This window comes from Dendrobium catenatum, unplaced genomic scaffold, assembly GCF_001605985.2.
Source record: "Dendrobium catenatum unplaced genomic scaffold, ASM160598v2 fragScaff_scaffold_735, whole genome shotgun sequence".
Classification (NCBI taxonomy): Eukaryota; Viridiplantae; Streptophyta; class Magnoliopsida; order Asparagales; family Orchidaceae; genus Dendrobium; species Dendrobium catenatum.
The window spans coordinates 141575-166837 of NW_021319197.1; the positions used below are offsets into that span (position 1 = coordinate 141575).

A 25263-nucleotide genomic window follows, 5' to 3' on the forward strand; every position below is an offset into this window, starting at 1 on the left:
AATATAACATTTATTTTATATTCTAAATTTTTTTAAATATTAAAGCTATAATTTAATCATATATATTAGTTTCCTTATTCTAAGTTTCAAATCCTGGACAAATGTGTTAAACTGCTGAACTCTCAACACTCTACCTCATCTGAAATTGCATCCAATTTTATAGATATTATATATATATATATATATAAAATTCGCCAAAAGGTATGACATTTTTTTGAAAAATGCTTAACCATTTGGCCTTTTTCTAAAAATGCCAAAACATTTGGTGTATTTGCTCCTTATTAAATTTTATGCAAAACATGCTTCTTTCACTTAATTAAGATTATATTGTCCTTCTTTTTATATTTTGGCCTGATTTATGTTCGTAGTTGGCTATCAATTAGGGGAACTTCAGATGAGTTATGAATTATAAATGAGCCCTAGCCACATATGCCCATAAGAAAATAATCGCCTCGAAAATTCTTAATTCCAACCAATGCAGCCCACCATCACAGATCAAAAGAGACATTAAGCCATCCAAGCAATCCACCGTGACACCACCACCAGGCACGGACCAAACAAATGGAGATCGACAAGTGATTTAAAAACCACCATCCAAAATCCAAATTTATTTCCTACCACGTCTGCCCCTCCCCCGAGAGGCAACTGAAACAACAGGTCTATCTTGCTCTAGGGCAAATTCACCTCCATAATCTTCATCCCCACTAGAAGAGAAGGAATCGGACGAACCTTGAAGCCAGTCAATTTGCAATCTAACATCCACCCCGGAATTGTCACCCACATGATAACACAAAGCCTCAGGGGAAATTAAATTAACAGGAACATCAACTAAAGAACCAGGGACTAAAGCAGTAGGCGTGACAGTAGGGCAACCAAACGAGCAGAAGCTTCACCCAAAGGGTTAACAGACGAAAAACTAACAGAAGGTGAAATAGAGTAAACAGATTTCTCAGCATTTATATATGGAGCCTCAGCCAAAGCTAAAACACAGAAAACAGGCGCAGAAGTAGAACTCGACATAATGGGTTGTATGTTAACACCACAATTACCACCCCCAAGCTCAGAAACACACAACCGCTGGCCATGGACATCCAGAACAGTCCCATCCACCCTATGATCCATTAGTTAAACATTAGAATAAGGCCTAACAGGTGATTCACAATCAACAGCAGGGGACGTAAGGAGAAGCTGAGGATAAGACACCACCTTCGGAACATCCTCCAAAACATTAACATTAGGAGAATTACCCTCACAGACAACACCAGGCTGGGGAGCAGCGCTGGCCATGGACATCCAGAACAGTCCCATCCACCCTATGATCCATTAGTTAAACATTAGAATAAGGCCTAACAGGTGATTCACAATCAACAGCAGGGGACGTAAGGAGAAGCTGAGGATAAGACACCACCTTCGGAACATCCTCCAAAACATTAACATTAGGAGAATTACCCTCACAGACAACACCAGGCTGAGGCGCAGCAACAGCCATCTCCTGATCTAAAACCAGGACATAAGAGGAAGGCTTAGAGCGAACAGTAAGATGGACATCAATTTTAGACTTATAATCCCCCCTCACATGGCCAATAGATTGACAAAGAGCACAAAAAGGGGGGAAGACCTCCATTTCGACCTTTTGAATATATCTAAGCTGCTCAGGGCCAATCCAGACATTGTCCAGATAATTTTTCGTTATGTCAATCTCAACCAGGACTCTCGCAGTAGATGGCCTAGACCCCAACGAAGTGGCAGAATCAACCTTCAGTGAATGCCCAAAAATCGATCCTAAGGCATGAAGAATCCTTGGGGTAAAGAGGAGAGGATGAAGACTAGAGAAAGAGATCCAAATAGGAATAATCGGGCATTAAACAGAGGTCCAAAGAAGGGATCCATTTCATAAGTTTCATATAGCAATTATAGACCAGGTAAGAATGATGACAGAAGACCCGGCTATAATCAAGGTCATTCGAAAGCTTAACCAAGATGTGCGAAGAATTGAGCACAGTGACCGAAGAATCAGCTGTTAGTTTAAGATTGACAAAAAATCTCCTAATATAGTCAAGACTCGGATGACAGGATGGAAAAAAACTGACAAGCGAGAATTGAAAAGGAGTAGCAAGTGCCCTAATTTCATCCATGGAAATCCACAAGGACGAAAAGCCATGAAAAGGCGACGGTTTAAGTTATGAAAAACTCCCATTAGAAGGGGAACCAGCTAAAGCATCGCCGAAAGAATGTGAAAAACTGGAACTAGACAAAAAACCAGGGTCCAACATGCGCTTCGATGTCATACCAGCCACCAAAGATCGAGAAAAAGACACAAACCACCACGTGAAGATAAAAAAACACAAGAAGAAGGGAGAAGAAGAACTCCCCTGAGTGAAAAGGCGGTGAAAGCCACCACCGAGACGCCACCAAGCCCTAGGACGCGAGCTGGAGAGCCACCGAAAAAAAAAATTATTGCAACCAATATGAAATGTGAGTGTTATATTTCTATGTAAATGAAAATTTTGGATAATGATTTTAGGAGTAAAATTTAAATTGAAAATTTTTGTAATCAAATTCAAGATCATTTCAACTTTGATTTCAACAAATTTATAGTTGAACTGAACATCATGATAAGATAAACCTAATGATATCAAAAGTAGTCTTAACTCTAATGAGATCATATCAACATCTGCTACATAATTAAAATTTTCAAAAGTTAATTGGATGATCAAATGAACTCCAAATTTGATATTTTTATAGTGGAATCGAACGGTTTAACAAGAAACTTTTTTTTTTGAAATCATTATTCATCATAAAAATTAATTTGTGCTTCTACAAGTCTAACTTGTCTAATTTTAGCTTTTGATTATGCAAAAATGTTATGCTTGACTTTCAGTTTTAGATGGAATGAATTAGACGTGCTTTAGTCACATGTATCTAAACCAGTTTGGAATGAAATTCAAAGCCAGCGACTATAGATAAGCTTTGAATAAAATCACAAGTCATGCAGATGAGATGTTATCTGTACAGTTAAGTAGCTTTCACTTATTCCATTACCTTTAAAGGCTTTTTGTTCGCTCCTATAATTTTGATTTCTTCTTGCAAAATTAGCTGGTTTGTGCATAGGCCTCTGCTATTGCAAAGGTTTTCCTCATGAAAGAGCTCTTGCAATGATAACATGGTATGGTGAATTTTCTTCTTTGTTTTCTCTATACACTGCTATGACAAACATGCTTTATTATTAAGAGAAAGGAGTGAAGAAGATGGAGAGTAAGAATTCTTTATGATTGGATCACTTGAATTCAAACGCTCACCTGAATTTCATAATTTTCTGGCAGGGCTCCTTTGGCTTTCCTTGAAGCTTCCAAACATGAATTACCTAAAATGAAGCCTCTATCAAGGAAGAGCTGCTCTATAAGTAGGTTGATTATGGGAACATTGAAGGAATCAAGGCTTCTAACCGTGAAGAAGCCAAACTGGAGGTTAGTATTCTAGTGGGAAAGATTTATGTTTTTTGAGTTGTTTGAGTTAAAAAAGTTTCATTTCATTTATTTGATTATAATGTTCGACTTGGTTGTGGTTTTTTTAGTGGATTGATAAGGAAGGGAAGACTCCATTTATTCTTGCTTGTATGCAACCTGATCTTCTACATATTGTGAAAGCTCTAATCAAAATGGGTGTGAATGTGAATACCTTTCGCCCTGGTAGGAGGCATGTATTCCTTCTAGTTTTTCATGAATCATTCATAACATTAATTGGAGAAATCGATGCTCAATTCTTTTGATGACAAAATTATAAAATTTTTATGCTCGATTCATAATTTTGGATTGAGTGTCTGCTCCATCATGTCTCCTTATATTATTTGTGTTTAGAATTCTTGGAAAATCACTTTAAAAGTCATACATATGAAAGCTAGGTGCCCTAGAAGTAGGCTCATTGAGTGTGAGTAAAAGTTGTAGCTAATATTAAGATCTCGTACTTCTTTATGTTGTTGTAGGTAGTCTTGCAGGAACTCCTTTGCATCATGATGCAAAAATAGGCCTTGATGGTATTGTTATTCCACTTCTTTCTCATGGAAGTATATCTTTTTAAGTGATTTGCATGGAAAACCTTTATAATTTGATGTATAATGAAATGCATATTTTCTTTGATGTTTCAGCAAATCCTTTATTGACGAATGATGAATTCAAAATCCCTCTTGATTTGGCTAGAGCCAAAGGGCATTCAATGTTGTGCGTGCTATTGAGTTATTGTTGAAAGTTAATTTGAAATGGCTTAAGTTTTGTTCCTCTTTTATCCCTCTGTTTATCTTAATTTGAGACGTTGCCTTATCAAGTTCATTTCATTACAGAATCCTATTTGTTTATTTGTTGGTTGGCTAAGGGTGATTCATGGGCCAAGCATTTTGGAAGCTTTTTCTCCTCAATAGGTGTCAAAGAAAATGTTTGTATTGTGTTTTCTTTTTATATCTTCTATTCTTCTTATAGTTTTTAGAATTTCAACAATTGCGTATTAATATCCAAAATGTAGCTAATATGAAGATCTCATACTTCTTTATGTTACTGTAGGCAATCATGCAGGAACTCCTTTGCATCATGCTACAAAAAACGGCCTTGATGGTACTATTATTCTACTTCTTTCTCATGGAGGTATATAGTTTTAAGTAATTTGCATGGAATACCTTTATAATTCGATGTATAATGAAATGAAGATTTTCTTTGATGTTTCAGCAAATCCTTAAGTGATGAATGATTGCCAAATCCATCTTGATTTGGCCAGAGCCAAAGGGCATTCCAATGTTGTGCGTGCTAATGAGGTATTGTTGAAAGTAAATTTGAAATGACTTAAATTTTGTTCCTCTTTTATCCCTTTATTTATCTTAATTTGAGACATTGCCTTATCGAGTTCTTTTCATTGTAGAATTGTATATGTTTATTTGTTGGTTAGCAAAGGGAGATTCATGGGCTAAGCATTTTGGAAGCTTTTGCTCCTCAATGGGTGTCAAAGAAAATGATTGTATTGTGTTGTCTCTTTATATGTTCTATTATGCTAATAGTTTTTAGAATTTCAGCAATTGTATATTAATATGCATGGTTTCTTGTTAAATTGTTTTCTATTTAACAGTTGGGCTGTTGTTGTACTTTGTGATTCTCATAATCCCACAAATCCAGGGAAGTTTAAGCCGGCTATATATCCTAATCTACAGGTATATCAAAGAGTTAGATGCTTAGGGGCTAGTTGGGATTTCTGTTGTCTTTCATTTTTATTTTGTTCATATTTTAACTTGAAGCAAAATATATTTGATCGATATTCTTATGCATTTACTATTTTCAAAAGCTAAAAATAAATCAAAGAAGGTGCCGCAGCGCTTCTTCATCTAAGAACATGAAAATGGTGACTAGAAAAGTGGATCTTAGAGAAGCAAGTGGATGTTGCCTGCATTCCATGTGGTCATATGGATGGATGCATGTCTTGACTAAAAACGATGAAAGAGAAGAAAGGGGACTTTCCACTTTGTCGTGCCAAGATCGATAAGGTTGTGAGGCTTTATGTTGTTTGACTTGATGATTCTGTCTTTGATCAATTACTCTCTGGTCTATCTGTGATTATTGATGGTTGTAGTAGGTGCTATTCTTTTTATGGACATGATTGTAAAATTTGTCATTTCATAAAAAGCATGATAATAAATTTACAGTCTTTTACGCAAATTTTGTCCAAAATCCAATACAATTTTTATAATAGATTGTTCTTTTAGATCTTTATGCCCCACTAGTTCTCCATCTTATTCAGCAGGAGAAAAATTCATTACCAAATAAAAATTAGATGAGGTGCTCTTATCGGTCTTACAACAAAACGACCTTTCTTGACAGGGTAGACGAATGCAAATATAAGTTTTGCATCTCTTTTCCTAACTGCAGGTAATAATAAAACCATTCGCACTATAAAAAATAGGAAATTCCATAAAAAATACATATTGTTTCCAAATGTATACCAGATCAGTGAGCTCTCTAAGGCTTCGTTTGAGACGGCTTTTTTCTGCTTCTTAAAGTAGTTTCGTAGTATAAAAAATTTAAATTTTATATTAGGAAATTGCTTTAAGAAGCAATAAAAAAGCCGTCTCAAACGAAGCATAAGTGTAGCATCCTTCCACGTATAAATCCCTAACTGTGAAGTCCTCTTCCAAAAAGCACCAAAGTTAAAGTAAAACCACCTATGCAGTATCAATAGCAGAATAAAAAAACACCTCGGAAAGGAAATTCAAGTTTGAATATATGTAAAGCCTTTCTTTAAGGTTCGCTTTGTCGTGGTAATATTTGGATTCTAATGGTCATATATTGAAGCATATGTATCTTTAAAAAACTCCAAAATTATGTCATGGTCTTTCTTGAAATACATTATTTCGCATATGATACCACTCTGAACTTGAACCTAGTTGACCCTGTTTTAGTAAAAAAAATTAATTAACTACACTATTTCTACTCTTTAAGCTAAAACTTTTTGCAAATTGATTCAATTTTATTGATTCCTTCTTTTCAAGCAAATAAACATTCTTTTCAAAAATATATAGTTCGCCTTATGAATCATTTACCAGTGAACGGACCTTTTACCAGATTCATGCTTCGTTTGGGACGACTTTTTAATTATTTCTTAAAGCAGCTTTCTAGTGCAAAAATTTTAATATTTGTACTAAAAAACTATTTGAAGAAGCCGTAAGAAAGCCATCCCAAACGAAGTCTCAATCTAACAAAACCTGCTTCTTAACACACAACCACTCTTTTGAACATGACTTTTCCACACCACCACAAAACTAACGCTTCGTTATTGGAAAGATCTCTAGACCTTACCAGCAATGTATTATATACCTATTACATACCAATTTTATATTCTAAAATAAGAAATTCCCACAAGGAGCCTCATCAGACTTGATATAACACTCCAACCGTTCTAAATGGCTATTTTAAGTCTCGGGTATCTATAACATCTATATCCTTCTTCGGGACATCTAACACCTCTGAAAAGGCCTAAGCTAACACTTCGGAACAAAGCCATCCTTAAGCTCTCTATAACCATCCTAAAGAGTTCTAGTACCTTTCTTCACAAATCTACTAACCACAAAGCATTCTTTCCTCTCTTCCTTTTAAGTTTTAACCACTTTCACTCAAAGAGAAATAAAAAATATTTTAGAGAAATGTGCATATAAAGAAAGATTCAAAAACTACTCCAAGGTTTTAAGAGATGCTCTAACTTAATAAATGTGATGCCCCAAGATCTAACTTGGAAGAATTATTCAATCGATCATTTAAATTATAACTTACCAGAGCTATCTATAATTATCAATCAGATAAACAGTCTAACAAAATCTACAATTTAAAAAAAATATCAATGTACATATTCTGATCATTTCCAAAAGTATATTTATAATACTCATGATTTACACATCAATCATAAGTCATATATCCTGTCCTGAGTACAAAAAGAATCACTATAACGAAAGGATAAAAACCTGAAGATTCCTGATCAACCTTAATCACCTGCTCCCTTGCCCTGACCTGAAAATATTAACCACATATAATGAGCTTCAAAAAGCCCAGCAGGTCGCCTAATACCTACAACTGAAATCAAAGCACGATACTGAACAATATGCATGTCAATCAGTCAAATCTATAGCAATCTCTTGCATATGATCATTATTTCTATGGAGATACGAAAATCAGTAATCAATGCAAAATCGGTGGAATCCCAAAATCATCAGTAGAAGAATCAATGAATAGTAAAAAATCCATAATGCTCAATAAATCAATACATACATCAATCCCATCACATCTGAAATATCGGTCAAATCCATAGGGAAAATATCGTATCAGTAATGTTAGTTAAATCAAAATCGTATTGATTGAATCAATCAAATCATTAATAAATAAATCATCTCCAGTCAGTACTATCAATCAGTATGAAATCATATAAAACAATCAATCAATACATCGTAAGAACAATTGAAATCAAATCAATACAGTAAAAACATATTATATATCACATGGTCAATGCATCACATGTAGCAGATCAATATTCAGTGTATCAATGAATCAATGGTATCAATGAATCTATAGTATTAATGAATCAATCATATCAGTGTCCACAGTATTAATGAATCAATGCAATAATAATATCCATATCAATATCAGGATTCAGTGACATGAGTATGCAATATCAGTGAAATCGTACAGTAACAGTAAACCCATAAATCCGTCAGAAAATCAATTCAATAGCAATAAATCAATTCAATATCAATTAATCCGTCAATAACAATAAACCAGTAAATCCATAATGAGATCATAGGAACAGTACAGTACACATGCAATACAATACAGTAGTCTTACTGAACAAGTACAATCACTAGCTCTTAAGGCATTTTTCAGGGTTAGTATCGATGTTAGTAATCCGTTGGCTATAATAGAGTCGTCACCCTTGCCCGTCGGCCGCCAGTCGGCATAATCTTCTTAAGACTCCCAATCGTTGTATCGTTATAACAATGATCAATAGAGGATAACACCAAACCCTTTTTAAAGGAAAGCCCGTCGGCCCACCATCATGTACAGGTCAAATCAATCTCCAACCAACGGTTCAACCAGTCATCACTTGTTTTTTAGTTATAATAATAGTAATTCAATCATATATCCACATTCATGTACATATCATAAATGCATTGCGATCAATAAACATGATTTGGCCCAATTTAGAAAACTCCTTAAAATATCGTACAATAGATAGAAGTCGTTATAAAATACACAGTTTCAGAAAATTACCAAATTACCAGAAATCAGATAAAACAACATTTTAAGACTTTATTTTTTTACTGAATCAATATTTTTTACCATCCGAATAATTTTCTATTCGATAAAAATTCCACAGAATTCAAAATACCCGGTGAAAACTTTTTAAAAAATACATAAATCGAACAAAAACAACAGTTTAATAACATACCAAAAGCTATGCGGTAAAATTTTCGTCAATATAAAGATAAGTACATTTTTCGGTAACGTTAACACAAAACTAAGCAGAGAAATACAAAAACATGAAATCTTCAAAATCAAAAATAGGATTCGGAGTCCTTACTACGAGATAAATAAATCTTCCAACTGCGGCGTCGGACGAAAAGCGCTCCGCGGCCTCCGAAACCAAGCTTTCCTATTCTCTTTCCTTCTCTTTCTCTCTCCTACTTTTTCTCTCTCTTCAAAATATCTCAAAATATCTCAAATCCTCTATTTAAATCAAGCAGGATCGTCCCGAATAATTCCCATTCGTCCCAGGACGACCTCCTTTGTACTCAAAATGTTCAGACAAAATTAATTCCAATTTTCTTCGTCCTTGGACGAAACTCTCTGTTCCGTTCGTCCCGACAGATCGTCCCGATGCACCCAGGTTCGTCCAAACGAACATGCATATTTTCTCTGTTTGTACTGGCAGTTCGTCCGTACTAACCATACAGATTTTCAACATTTCTTCAATTCGTCCAAACTGTTCGTCCCGTACTAACAGCACAAATTTTTTTTTTCCAAACATAAATTGAAAATTTAAGGGTTTCACAATAAATCTCTTTAACCCTCTTCTCTCATTCTTTATTATTAGTTATCTACTTACATTTTATCAGTATACCCTCCAAGTTAGAGAGAAGCCCTTGGTTTCTCAGGATTTTGCTGCCCTTGTTTTAAGGCAAGATTGTGAGGCTTGAAACTTTCCATTAAAAGTCTTAGATTAGCATCCATAAATGCTTTGGATATTTTCTAGGAATGATTTGTGCCAAAACATTTGAATATTGTTTATTTTATATTGTGATTATTGTGCTTATTTTCTTTATATTCTATTTAATAACTAAAATTTTTTTTTAACCAATAGTGCATCCTCCTCTAGTGGTTTTCATTGTTGCCCTTCATCCCATATTTAGTATTAAAGAAGCTTGGATTTTAGGGATTTGACTTCCAACTCATCCTAAGACTCTATCAAAACTAGTTCAACTTCATCATATCATGTGGGGTACTCTATTACTTGCCCTCCATTTTTCAAAATGAAAGTTTATCCTTACTAGAAGACTCATATGTTTATATTTATTAGATCACAAGGCCTTAAGATTTAGGATATGCATAAATGAGTTCATACGGTTCCTTCAAAACCTATTTAAAAATAAAGTGAGATTAGAAAGCATAGAAATATTTTACATTATGGAGCAATGAATCCTTGAGTTTGTGGTTTAGATAAAAATAAGTACATTAGAGTTTCTATTTGTAAAAGGCACATAAAATGTTGCAAGTTAGTGTTACTCAAGTTAAAGACTGACTCAAAGCTAAATTTGTAGATTATGGATTTGATTCTATGATTTATTCATAAGAATCCAAAGTTATTGCGGCCTTTATGAGATTAACTAGCATCATCTTTACATAAGAATTAAATATGTGAAGCCATAATTTTTTTGCATTTTCATGGTATATATATAAATGCTCATCTACATTTTTCGCAATTATTAGTAAACCGGTTAAGCCACGAACACATAAGCAATAGCAATTAAGAATCTCAAAAGCTATTATGTTAATGGACAATAACGTGAAATCTATAAGCTGGAAACAAGGACAATAACTAAAATTGAGGAATGGCAGTTAAATACTAGTCTAACATAAGAGCATAAAGGAAACAAAAAAAGAATGAAACAAATTCGTGACTACATATCATCCAATTTAATAGATAAGGATGGCCATCAAAATATGAATACATATATTCAGCATGACATTTTGTTAAAGAAAAACAAATAAATATGACCTTCTATTTGCATATGTGAAGTCCCTTATACCACCACCAATTGCCAATGGTACAAAGACATTTTTTGATGTGTAGCGCAGTATCTGCAAAACATAATATAATTAACATGTGTAATAGGAATGTTGATGAAACCTGATTGCGAAGAAAGAACCGAAGAAAATGAACAAGAAAAAGACACAAACCTAAAGCATTGTCAAATCTCCCAAAGGAAAACCACGAAATCCTGTTATGTTAAGGGAAGTAACCTACAATTTCAAAGCAAATGAAAATGACAGTTAGGAGAGATCTAGAGAGAGAGAGAGAGAGTTAATGATGGGGACGCGAGGGGAGGCGGCATCGGTGGGCGGGGAGGAGTTAGAGTTGAGGATTTTGAGAGGGCATGTTGGCAGAGTCAGGAGAGCCACCTTGCTACTGCCGAGGAAGACAAGTGGAAATGGTGGGAATTACACAATGTCCTCCGCTTCACGAGAGCTCAATCATAGCCCTGTCGACTAGCCTGCTATCGCAACAGTCTGCCACCAACTAGAGGAGAAGCTTCGCCATCCTTTCGCTTCCTCCCTCACACGTCTGAGAGGCGAACAAAGTAGAATGTTGAATTTGTTGGGTAGGCCATTAGGGCATAGGATGGGAAGAAATAACTAAGATTTTAACAACGGTTAAAAGTGCTCTTTATGCAGTGCTATAATAGCGATTTTAAAAATATTACTATTATTCGCTGTTGAAATATTATTTTTTTTTTGTAGTGTACAGATTTTTTAAAGACAGTTCATTATTCTGTTAAAGCACAAAAATATTTTTTTTATGTGATTAATAAATAATTTAAAATCAATTTCATTTTAAAAATATTATTTATTTATAAATTTATTTTAATTAATAATTATTTATTGATTAATAAGAAATTATTTTATTATGATAATTACATAAATATTTAAATTTCCTCTTGAAAATAACTTAATACAAAATTTAATGTTTCTCCAAATTCTCCAAAGAAAGAAATAAAAATCCACTAAAGAAATAAAAATCCACTAGGGGTAAAAACATCATCGTTTATTTTTTAACATTAGCCTAAAATATTAATTTTAGGGGCATTGCATAAAATTGATACATGTTGTTATAAATGAGTTATTTTTATTTTTATTTTATTTTTATCATTAGGTGTCCATTTTGGAAATCAATTTCACCAAAATTTTGTAGGCATATGCTATTTTATGAATAGTGATGAATGCATGGAAGTTATAGTTGATTAATTAATAGATAAATAAGCAATTCTTCCAAAATTAGACCCTGAGTTGTTATAGCTCTTTTCGTCAAATCAATCTATTGTGTTCTCGGAAAGCTTTCTTATGATTTTTCTCTTTTGGAATGATAATTGAAGAGTATAAATCTAATTTGTCCTTTTTTTAAATTTTGTTTTATGATGACTATGACTAACTGATGCAACACAATTACATATTTGTGTATTTATGATCAGATCTAAAACAAAGACATTGAATTCGATTGGAGGATCATCATCATCATTATCAAACATATATTTTTAAGAATGAAGTAGGACTAGCTTTGTTGGCCACTCTAAAGGATCCAATTTTGCTTGTCGTTAAAATCAAGAATACTCTACTTTCTATATTTTATTGGTTGGGTCTTATAATAGCCTATATTTTAACACAACTAAATAATTTTGTTGGAGTCATAAAAGTCAAATTTGAAAGCTTTGGGACTCTCCCTTCAGAAGTCTTTTCCAACTCTTTGAAACAAGGAAGAAGGATTTAAATGAAGATTACTTGCAAATTGAACCATTGTTGTTCTTCCATATTTAGATTAGTTGAATCTAGTTGCTTAGATGGCTCATCTTAGTTGATTGTTTTTAATTTTTTGCCTTTTAAATTCTTAGATATATCATAAATTCATAACATTTTATCAAGTCCATGAAAATTATTTTCAAATGAATGTGTGGCTAAAGTTTATAATAAATAGCTTTGCTCATGCAAAATTATGTGAAAAATTTTGTTTGTTGCTTTACAATTTGATGAAGTTTGGAGGATGATTTCCTGTTGCAAATTGGTTATTAAATGACATCCTTATTTCTTTTATGTTTTCCACTTCTCCTAGCCCTCACATATTTATAAAATTTTAATTCATTAAAGCACATACATTTAGGAGATTAAGGCTTTGGTTGAGACGACTTTCTTGTTGCTTCTTAAAGCATCTTTCTATTATAAAAATTTTATTTTTTTTTACTTAAAAGCTTCTTTAAGAAGAAACAAAAAAGCCGCCCCAAGGCTTTGTTTGCGACAGCTTTCTTATTGCTACTCAAAGCAGCTTTCTTGTATAAAAAAATAAATTTTTGTACTATAAATCTGCTTTAAGAAGCAGATTTTTGTACTATAAAGTTGTTTTAAATAACAGTAAGAAAGTCATCCCAAACGAAGCCTAAATTAATCTGACTACCATAAATTAATATTAGGAAGAGATTATAAATATTTCAAATAATTTTATATCATACCATATATTCTAAACTTTAATTTAAATGTGCATCAGAATCTTACTTTTGGCTCTAAGATTAAAATTTTCTCTTTTTTTTTTTTTAATTCTCAATTAAAATATAAACTAATAGTGTTATTGATTAATGAATCATTCGTATTAAGTTTTAAGACAGGAATTTAATTTTCTAAGCATGTGATTTCATTAATTGCATATAAATTTTGAGAAAATTTGGCATTAATCCCCTTCATAATATTTTTATTCTCTAATTCAAGAAATGAACAAGAAATTAATTTTCATTTAAATCTACCATGTTATGCTTGAGAAATTCACTCTCTTCAAACTTCTATACTTCTTTTGATTTGAATAATGCTTATCTTTCAACTTTTGCAAAGCTAATACTAATTCATCAAAAGCACTGGAAAGTTCTTCATAAATCAAAATGGGGTTGATAGGTGGAGCAATGTGTTCTTCTTTATTTTGTCTCTTTATCTTCTATCACTAGAATCACAAATGGATTTAGCTTGGTCTCTAGAAAGTAGCAAGAAAACTATCCCAAATGAAAAAAATTATTATGTGCGGTTACCGGACCGTCCGTCACCCGGTACACATAAAAATGGTGATGAGACGAGTCCTAATTCACCTCTGGACGTACGGTGTTCGGTTATCACATGTAATAATTTCTCCCCAAACGTATAAACCTTTATCTTTTACTTACTCATTTTTCTCTTACTGTTCTCTTTCTTATATTTCTTGTTGTATGAATATCCTTGCTTCTTCAAATTATTTGTTGATGTTCAACTAAAGGTATTGTTTTCTTCAATAATCTCCTTATCCATCTTATTTATATAACTTCTACAAATTGATTAGTAAGAGCATCTAATATTTATTTTTTAATTTTAAATAAGTGACAAGTACAAAATCTTTTTTTATAAAGCTTCATGAAAATAATTAATAAATTTATTATTCAAATCATTTAATTCAAATTTATTAAACATAAATGTTTCTTGTTTCAGCAATTTTTAACATGTAGGTGATAAATTACATAAATAATTAAATAGAAATCATTCCATGATTTGAATATTCAATTAAAAACTTATACAAATTTGATTTTAATTAAAGAAGGTATTGCATCACGATAACTTCAGCAATTAATTAATTCTACTTTTTTATCAAATTAAAATTTTTAAATGTTTTAATTTGTTTAGTGGAAATGCTCAAATTTATTAAGAACTTATTAATTTGAATTTGGAAAATAATATTCCTAGGAATAAGCCATAATTTAGACTTATTCTTTGCTTGCAAGTGTGATACGTTGGCCTCCAACTTGCATGCTCGTAATAGATGTCAAATATATGATAAATTATTGCATTTTTATTAAATTAGTATTGTTAGAAGGTAAATAAATGTTATATCATTTGACCGAGCAATTTGGGCTGTCCCCAAATAGTAGGAAAGAAGCTAAAGTATTGCTCCATTTGTCTTCATCACCTTGAATCACTCCACACAAATCCATTTCATCAGAGAGTGAGGAGATAGAGAGGAGAAGAAGTGAAGATGTTGAGGAAGATTAGGTGGGGTGTAGGAGTATAGGAATAGGGGTGTCAATATATGACACGACTCAAAAACCCGACGTGTTGGCAGCCGCATCCTTCCCCGCACTAGCTCTCATAATCGCCCTCACGACCTCACCCTCGCCTGCCCGCGCAACCTTTCCCTTGCTTGCCCTCAAGACCTTGCCCTCACCTTCACCCTCTCCCTTGCCCATACTTATGTCCTAGTGCTAGCCCTCGAGGCCTTTCCCTCACTCTCACCCATGAGGCCTTATCCTTGCCCGCACGTGCTCGTATAGTCGCCCTCACCCCTCAATGCCTCGCCCACATAGTTGCACTCGCCCTAGCTACCTCGCATACTCCAGCTCTATCTCACAATCGCCCTCTCATGCTTGCATAAAAACACTTACCGCCGCCCTCTCTCGCCCTCGTCGTTTCATGCTCGCGCTCAGCCTCTCCCTCACAATCGCCCTTACCCTTGCCCTCTTTTGACACCCCTAAGTAGGTGTAGAGGTATATGTAGGTAGTGGTGTGTAGAGGTTGGAGTAGGAATAAGGGTAGAGATCTAGGGGTTACGGTAAGTGTAAGTATAAGAAGGTTAGGTTAGGGATGAAGTTTAGGTTTTAGCAAAGTGTAAGGGGTGGAGGTAGAGGTTGATGTAGGTCCTAGAAGAAGAGGTCGGTGTTAGAGGGGTAGGGTTAGAGGTCAGTATAGTAGTAGGGGTAGGAGTAGAGGTGAGGGTAGGTAGTAGGCACTTCAGGAAAAATGATAATTTCCGGCGACCATTTCCGTCGGAAAAATGGCTTAAATCCGTCAGAATTATAATTTTATAAGTAAAAAAAATTTTAAAAGTAAACATATTTTTTAAAGATAAAAATAAATAATTTAATTTAATAATGTATTATTAAATTAGTTAATTTAGTTTAAATAAATAAATTTTACAATAATTATTAAATTATTTAGCTTTAATTAACAAAATAAATAATTATAAAAAATATTTATAATTTAAGTTTTAATTTAATAATTTAATTTTTTGTCAATTAAATAATTATTTTATTTTTATTTTTTAATATAATATAAGTTAATAAATTAGCTATTATTTTAAATAATTTAAGTATTTTTTAAAATATAAAAATATTTATTTTATAATTTAATTGAATATACATTATTTAAATATAACTTATTTTTTAATTTACGTAAAAAATCCACCTTAAATTCTGTCGGAAATTCAGTCAAAAATTCGTCGGATATTTTCCGTCGGAGATTCTTCGGAAAATTCGTCGGAATTTGTGATGAATTTACTTCCGTCGGAATTTTCGCCGGTAATGTGTTGTTTTCCTGTAGTGAGGGTAGGTGTAGGGGGGATAGAAGTAGAGGTGGGTGTAGGTTTAGGGGGGTAGGTTAGGACTTATGTAGTAAGTAATGTTGGTGTTTGATAGTGGTGGTGGTGGTGGGTGGAGCGGTGGTGGAGGGTTGGTGGTGGTGTGGTGGAGGGTGTGGGTGGGTGGTGGAGGGGCTGGTGGTGGTGGTGGTAGTGGAGGAGGGGTGGTGGTGGTGGTGGGGTGGGAGAGGGGGTGGGGTGGGAGGGTGCATATGGCATGCTTGATATGAAATGTAAGAACTTTAACATTGATAGTTCTTGTATATGTTAAGTGTGTATTACATATTAAAACAATGATTCTAATGATTTGCAGGATTTACACAATAGCCTTTGGGATTTTGAAGAGTATCAACATACAATGAGAATTGTTAAGATTTGAAAAGAGTTATAAACAGTAGTGAAACAAATGATGATGGTGGAAACAATGTTTCATCTTCCACATGTGATTTGCTTGGATAAGCTAGTGGAAGGTTTTTGCATTCCATGCGATCACATGGCTGGATGCATGTTTTGCTTGAAAGAGACTAAAGAGAAGGAAGGGGACTGTCAATTGTCATGCCAAGATCGATAAGGTTGTGAGTCTCTATGTTGTTTGACTTGATGATTCGATCGTTAATTGATTACTCTATTGTTTGTCATAATAATTCTTTTAATAATAAATTATAATTATTTTTAAATAGTGCAACTATCTCAAATGTAACTTCACCTGCAATCTTCTAGTTTTATTTGAGACAATTTTTTTTTCTTTATAAAGCAGAGAAATGAAAAATAACTTATATTAATTATATTTTCTTTTAATTAATCATTATTTAAGAATTGAATTTTTACCTTCACAACAATGTTAATAAGATTTTATTTGATTATGATAATCACTTAAAAATTAAAATTCCTCTTGAAAATAATTTATACAAAATTTAATTTTTTTCCTAAATTCTCCAATGAAAGAAATAAAATACTCCTCTAAAGAATTCATAGTAAAAACATCATAGTTTATTTTTTCTTAATTTTAGTCTTTAAATATTTGATATTAATTTGTATAAAAAAATTAGAAAAAAAAAATGGAATGAAATTTTTTTTTTGAGTTTCTATAAGAAATTTGATGTGCAATGGATAAGGATCCTCTGAAGCTAAGGCGCACTCAGCATGAGCTGGAGAAGAGCATAAGCCCATCTTGGATTAGGTTAGCAAATGTCGCCGGCTTCTGACATCAATCTTGGATCCGATGAGAAAAATTGCTTCTTGCTGTCGCATCGCATCGGATCAGTATTGGTACTGCATCAAATTTTAAGTTCTAAAAAAATGAGGAAAGTTGTGTTAATTCGTCGTCTTCCTCGCTTGCCAATGGCTGAACTTGGGAGCTTTTTTAGACGAGAGGCGTATGGGTGGAGAGCAACTGGTGGATGGCGGTCGACCACGTGCTCCGATTTGGCGTTGGAGGCTTGTTAGGGTTTTTACTATATAAAGGAAAGGAAAGAATACCCAAATTCCTCGTTCACCATTCACGAAGAGGCGGGCTGCGATGGATTCTTCGGTTCAGCCCGATTTTGACAGAGGAATACAAGTTGAAATAGTATTTCTTCGAAAAAGCATTTCAATTTTCCATTTGAATTCATATGTTTTAACTTTTTTTTTTCTCATACGGTAGAATATAACCTTTAGAAATGTGCATATGAACTCTGTCAATGCGGTAGGCTTACTTTTTTTTAAATCTTATTCAGTTCAAGGCAGAATCTTTCACCGAACTTATTTCTTTTCAGTTTTGCTGCAGCCGCAACAACTAAGAACAATTGCATATTTTAAGGACCTTCTTTTGCCGTTATTATTCTCTTTAGACTGCTCTTACCTATCATAAATTATGTGGCTTTATTGCTTATACAATTCCTTATGGTACTTATTTTCCAAACGTCAGCTATGTTAGGCTCTGATTGTTCTCTCATTTGCTCATCTTAGGAGCAAATCAATTGAAGTTTCATTAATTAGTTTTTCTTTGTTTAACTTTCAGAGGTTGTGATAATTTTATTTCTTTTGTTCTTTTTTTTTTTTGATGTAGGCTTATCAGCATAAAATCTGATACATTCATCATGCCTTTCTATATTGTGGATTATATAAAGAATCCATATGCAAATTTTAGGAATGTCGTTGAGATTCTTTAAGACATTTTTTTTTCTTTCACTTAAGTCACTTATAAAGATATTATGATCAAGAATAGCTTTTTAAAAAATAAGTAAATAAAAATTTTCCAAAAAATTGTCAAGACCTCATCCTATGTAATTTTCTCCATTCTTTCAAACAAAATGATGTTCTCATCTCGTTATTTATATTTTCATCATGTATTCAGTTGGGTGGAATAGTATAGCACGTTGCAGTTTAGAATCACACGTATATATTTTGTATTCCAAGTAATGTGCTTGATAGCTAGATTTATTTTCTCATTGTTTTAGTTTGATATGGCAGGCTCTGAGAGTTCCCATTCACAGGCTTGTACAGGCTGTTTATTCTATTTTGGTACTTCTGTTCCTTCATGTTCTTAAGTTCACATCATATTTAGTTTTTTATTTGTTTAATGGTGTAAACTTGACCTAAACTAATACCAAAGCTTTTCATTCATTTTTCTGTAATTGTAATTTGATTCAGGTGTGCTTGTCAAAAGGTTTGGGAGCTCCTACTGGATCTGTTCTTGTAGGTTCAAAAAACTTTATTGCAAAGGTAAAGGTGTAAACCTAGCATGAAACACTACGAACTATCCGTAAGCATTGCTTTTCACCCTACTTTTTACTGTATTTTAGGCTAGAAGGGCTTAGGAAAGCCTTAGGTGGATGCATGAGGCAACTTGCAGTACTTTGTGCATCTGCTTATGTTGCTTTGAGTGAGAATGTTAGCAAGCTTGAGGAGGATCATAGAAAAGCCAAAATAATAGCACGTACCATCTCGTAACTCCAATTTTGCAAGTTTTCTTTTTTGTTTGCTAGTTCTTCCATGAAATGCTTGGATTTGTGAAAGAATTTGTGGCCTGGTGGTTGAAGGAAAATGTTGTTTCTTTTGATCACAAATTCAAGTAAAATATTTTGAGATTTATTACTTATCATTTACCAAAAAAATTCAAACAAGAGCTTCACTGCTTATGATGATAAACTTATGAGTTTTGTTTACTGTTCTTAAATTATTTGAAATAATTCTTATGGTTGTTAAATTATTTATCTTTTTCAGAAGGATTGAGTCAAATTGAACAATTTAGTGTTGACACAAATTCGGTGGAGACCAATATGCTTAGTTGCCTACAGTTCAGTGCAAAATCAATTTTGGAAATAACTTAGTTGTTGACACTTTAATTTAGAATCCTGTTGTAGTTTTAATCTTCTTTATTCATTTTTTGTTTTTTTTCCATCTTAGATACTTCAGTTTTATCACCTAAAAGTCTTTGTCAAGTCTTGGAAGAGCGGGCGAGCTTGTGCTTCCTTCAAGCTCAACTAGGTACAGTTCTAAACTAGTATTTCTTATTGTCTTATGCTTTATATGCAGAATTTTTTTGTAACTTTATTTTGCATTTGTTGGGAATTAAGTAAGATCAAATTCAAATCAATGAAGTTAAAAAATAAATTAAAATAACCACACAAAACATGTTAAGAATTTTATATATAGTATTCTAGTTGATTCCTGTCCTGCTTCTCCGCTCTAGGTTTCACTATGTTTTCGCTTGTGTTGTGGTCCTTGTGTAGTATTTTAAAGTCCTGATCTCTCAAATATCATCCAAAGATGATCATGTCTGCCTTTATAAAAAAAAAGGTAATAAAACAACTCTTAAAATACTTAGGCTTCATTTGGGACGGCTTTCATACTGATTAAAATAACTTTTTAGTACAAAAATTAAATTTTTTAATAGAAAACTGCTTTAAGAAGCAACAAGAAAACCATCACAAATGAAGCCTTAATTTGCGTAAGAAATTTCTTCGCGAGGCATTAATTAGGCTACACAATTTAGGCTTTGTTTGGGACGGCTTTCTTACTTCTACTTTAAGCCGCTTTCTAATACAAAAGTTAAAATATTTGTAGTAGAAAGCTGCTTTAAGAAGTAGTAAGAGAGTCCTCCCAAATAAAAGCCTTAGCAATAATATCTCTCTTGAAAGTTGACGACATTCATACTAAACATTTCTGAATATTTATTTAAAATTAGCAGTATATTACAGATACTCCTTGAAAACAGTCAAGCTTTTAATGAATAGCTTGTTGTCATAGCAACTTCATTTATAGGAGAAGAGGATCGCCTTAAAAGTCATACCTATGAAAGCTATGTGCCCTAGGAGTAGGCTCGCTGAGTGAAAGTAAAAGTTGTAGCTAATATGAAGATTTCATACTTCTTTATGTAATTGTAGGCAGTCTTGCAGGAACTCCTTTGCATCATGCTGCAAAAAGAGGCCTTGATGGTACTGTTATTCTACTTGTTTCTCATGGAGGTATATCTTTCTAAATGATTTGCATGGAAAACCTTTATAATTCGATGTATAATGAAATGTAGATTTTTTTTATGTTTCAGCAATTCCTTTAGTGATGAATGATGATTGCCAAACCCCTCTTGATTTGGCCAGAGCCAAAGGGAATTCCAATGTTGTCCGTGCTATTCAGGTATTGTTGAAAGTTAATTTGAAATGGCTTAAGTTTTATTCCTCTTTTATCCCTCTGTTTATCTTAATTTGAGACATTGACTTATCAAGTTCATTTCATTGTAGAATCGTATATGTTTATTTGTTGGTTGGCTAAGGGAGATTCATGGGCCAAGCATTTTGGAAGCTTTTTCTCCTCAATTTGTGTCAAAGAAAATATTTGTATTGTGCTTCTCTTAATATATTCTATTCTTCTTATAGTTTTTAGAAATTTAGCAGTTGTGTATTATTATCCAAACTGTAGCTAATATGAAGATCTCATACTTCTTTACCGTAGGCAATCATGCAGGAACTCCTTTGCATCATGCTGCAAAAAAAGGCCTTGATGGTACTATTATTCTACTTCTTTCTCATGGAGGTATATCTTTTTAAGCGATTTGCATGGAAAACCTTCATAATTCGATGTATAATGAAATGAAGATTTTCTTTAATGTTTCAGCAAATTTTTTAGTGATGAATGATGATTGCCAAATCCCTCTTGATTTGGCCAGAGCCAAAGGGCATTCCAATGTTGTGTGTGCTATTGAGGTATTGTTGAAAGTTAATTCGAAATGGCTTAAGTTTTATTCCACTTTTATCTCTCTACAACAACAACAACAACAACATCAAGCCTTTATCCCACTACGTGGGGTCGGCTACATGAATCCTTTTTCTCCACTTTTATCTCCTTTTTCTCCACTTTTATCTCTCTATTTATCTTAATTTGAGACATTGCCTTATCAAGTTCTTTTCATTGTAGAATTGTATCTATTTATTTGTTGGTTAGCTAAGGGAGATTCATGGGCTAAGCATTTTGGAAGCTTTTGCTTCTCAATGGGTGTCAAAGAAAATGTTTGTATTGTGTTTTCTCTTTATATGTTCTATTATGCTAATAGTTTTTAGAAATTCAGAAGTTTTGTATTAATATGCATGATTTCTTTTTAAATTGTCTTCTATTTAACAGTTGGGTTGTTGCTGTACCCTGTGATTCTTGTAATCCCACAAATCCAAGGAAGTTTGAGCTAGCTATATATCTTGATCCACAGGTATATCAAAGAGTTAGAAGCTTAGGGGCTGATTGGGATTTCTGTTGTCTTTCATTTTTATTTTATTCATGTTTTAACTTGAAGAAAAATATATTTGATTGATATTCTTATACATTTACTATTTTCAAAAGCAAAAAATAAATTAAAGAAGGTGCCGCAGCGCTTCTTCATCTAAGAACATGAAAATGGTGACTAGAAAAGTGGATCTTTGAGCAGGAAGTGGATGTTGCTTGCATTCCATGTGTTCATATGGATGGATGCATGTCTTGCCTAAAAAAGATGAAAGAGAAGAAAGGGGACTTTCCACTTTGTTGTGCCAAGATCGATCAGGTTCTGAGGCTTTATGTTATTTGACTTGATGATTCTGTCTTTGATCAATTACTTTCTGGTCTACGTATGATTATTGATGGTTGTAGCTAGTGTTTCTCTTTTTATGTACATGAATGTAAAATTTGTCACAAAATTGAATAGGCTCAAACATGAAATTTGGAGCTAAGGGATTAATTCCAAAGTGTATTTTGTTCGCATGCTTATTATTCTTGTTGCAAATCAAATGTGGATGCTAGTTCATTTCATAAAATCACTGACTGATACTTGTAAAGTTATTATTGAATTTAAAAAATGGAATTAGCCATGACGAAAATATTTAACATCGCAGCAAAGAAAAACTGGAAAAAATCTAGAATACGCTACTGTCTACTTGCCTGTAGGCAAAAAGTTTCACAACTCGGTGTTTTATGCAATGTTGCCACCCTGAACTTGAACCTAGTTGACCCTGTTTTAGTAAAAAAAAAATTAATTAACTACATTATTTCTACTCTTTAAGCTAAAACTTTTTGCACATTGCTCATAATAGTTGTCAAATTAAGGCAGTTGCATTTTTCTTAAATATATGATTATATATATATATAAACTACTTTGTACAATTCACACTATAGGGAAATTGTCAATTGCCGGCGGATTTTTCTGGCGGCTTACCGGCGGACAATTTTCTGACGGCCAAAATTTTAGAAAAATTACCGGGGATTTTCCGACGGCTTTTCCTAATATAATTTATAATTTTGATTAATTTTTTTGGCAACTTTAATTAAATAATAATTCTTAGTTAATTTTAATTAATTATTAATTTAATAACTTTGTCTAATTATTTATTAATTTAATAACATATTTAAGTAATTATTAACTTTAATATTTTATTTTTTATTTTAAATTATAATTTTCATATAATATAGTTTAAATAAAAAATAATAAGCTTTATAACACATTTTCCCTCACATCATAATGGTTGGGCGGACTTCTATTAGCAAAATGGACTTGGTTCGAATCCCACGCTTGACACGCGCCCGGGCAGCAAGCGGGCAGGCAATCAAGCAGGGAAGCGCGGGCAGGCCTCCTGGCGGGCGGCGAGGGAGGGCGGGCAAGGGCAGGAGCTCAGGCAGGCAACCCAGAAGGCCTCCTCGCGGGCAGCGGGCAGGGCGGGAGCTTGGGCGCGCGGTCATTGCTGGCACACTGCTTGGCGGGCAGTCGCAGGGCAGGGGTGGTTTGCCAGCGGGCATGGGTGGTTTGGCAGCGGTTAGGTTTTTTTTAAAATTAATTTTGATATTTTCAGGCGGCTTTTTTTGTCTAAAAATGATCGGAAATATTTGCCGCCGGAAAATACCGCCGCTAATATCTTTTCTATGAGTGTTTTACCGGTGGAAAATTTACCGCAGGAAATTTACAAAACCGCCGGAAATTGATCATTTTCCACCAAAAAATGCCGCCGGTAAACATTGATTTTCCTATACTTATATATATATACTTGCATTAATTGAAATAGACTTGCATTATCCTATGCTTTAGGATGCAACTTAAAATTCTTATTTGTCGTCATATAAGTTAGAATCAAATGAATTTATTGAGAAAAGCCAGCTGCATATTGCATTATGACTTCGTTTTTGTTAGAAGTTATCATGGCAGCATGTTCCCATGAATGCTTCAATAAGCATATTGATTTAACTTAACAGTTATAGCAGGGATTTCTTTTTGTCAGCTCATTGTCCTCTTGTTCTTTGCTCCGAGCCTCCCACTTATGTTCTCTTATACTTGTGTAAGCACCTTAAGAGTTTTACATGCCACAATCCTTGATCAACCTTTATTGACATCTTCTTCCTATATCCTAATTTGGTTGTCTTATCAGCACGTACACGTCAAAATTAGGAGAGAATGGTCCCATATTGAAAATGGAGGAAATATTATTAAACTATTTAAGTTAAGTGTTATAATCAAATATATGAAGGGTGCTTTGGTTTAACCAATGAAGTTTCAGTGGGAAATCTGAAGCTAAGTGTGTACGTGACAACACTCATAAGATGAATAATGACTTCTTGACAAGTTTCATCAAGGTCTAAAATCCATATGTGATGAGTTGGGCCAATGCACATGATGTTACGCATAGTGCGGCTTGGGTTCTTGCAAATTGCTATCAAACATTTTCTTACATTTTGAATTCTAGTGCAGGTCATTTGCAGCTGACATACTATACATACAAGTTACTTTTTATTTATTTTTTGTTTTACAATGAATGCCTAACTATTGGTTCACAGCAACTGGTGATCATACTGAATCATTTATATTTTGACATCAGTTCTCTCTCATACACCAATCCCAGAAGATGTCCAACTATCTATGGCCATCAATGCTTCTATCCAAACAGCTTTAGTAGAGGGTGTCTCTCTTCCTCATGGGCAACAAGTTTCCCCAATCGATGGCACAAATGATTGGGGTAGCTCCTCTGCAAACCCAAATGCCAGTGGAACACAGCTTCACACAGGACAAATTGAAGCCCCAGCTGTCTCTTGCTCTTCTCAGGAATCACCTCCTTCAATAATAGTTCCTTCAGCTCCGCCAATTTTGGATGAGGCAGTGTACAGAGGTCCCATTCAGTATCCATTTATAGATTCCAGCCCTGTTTATTTCACTGTGCCACCAATTGAAATGAGTACTATAAACAGTATTGAAACGAAGGAAGATGATGGAAACAATGCTTCATCTTCCACATGTGTGATATGCTTGGATAAGCCGGTGGAAGGTGCATGCATTCCATGTGATCATATGGCTGGATGCATGTCTTGTCTGAAAGAGATCAAAGAGAAGAAAGGGGACTGTCCAGTTTGCCGTGCCAAGATTGATCAGGTTGTGAGGCTTTATGCTGTTTGACTTGATGATTCTGTCTTTGATCAATTACTCTGTGATCTATTTATGATTATTGATGGTTGTAGCAGGTGCTGCTCTTTTTATGTAAATGAATGTAAAATCTATCACAAAATTGAATAGGCTGCAGTATGAGATTTGCAACGGAGGCATTAATTCCAAAGTGTATTTTGTTCCTCATT

At 33.7% G+C, this 25263-nt stretch overlaps 1 long non-coding RNA gene and 1 pseudogene across 1 annotated transcript; both read left to right on the plus strand.

Annotated features, from left to right (window-relative positions):
- The first annotated feature begins 1931 nt into the window (after positions 1–1931).
- LOC110099430 lies at positions 1932–25263 on the plus strand (annotated as a pseudogene).
- On the plus strand, positions 18497–19467 carry LOC110099433. Its single transcript, XR_002303446.2, has 4 exons — positions 18497–18711; positions 18841–18912; positions 18993–19126; positions 19414–19467. It is a non-coding gene; the product is annotated as an uncharacterized LOC110099433 (long non-coding RNA).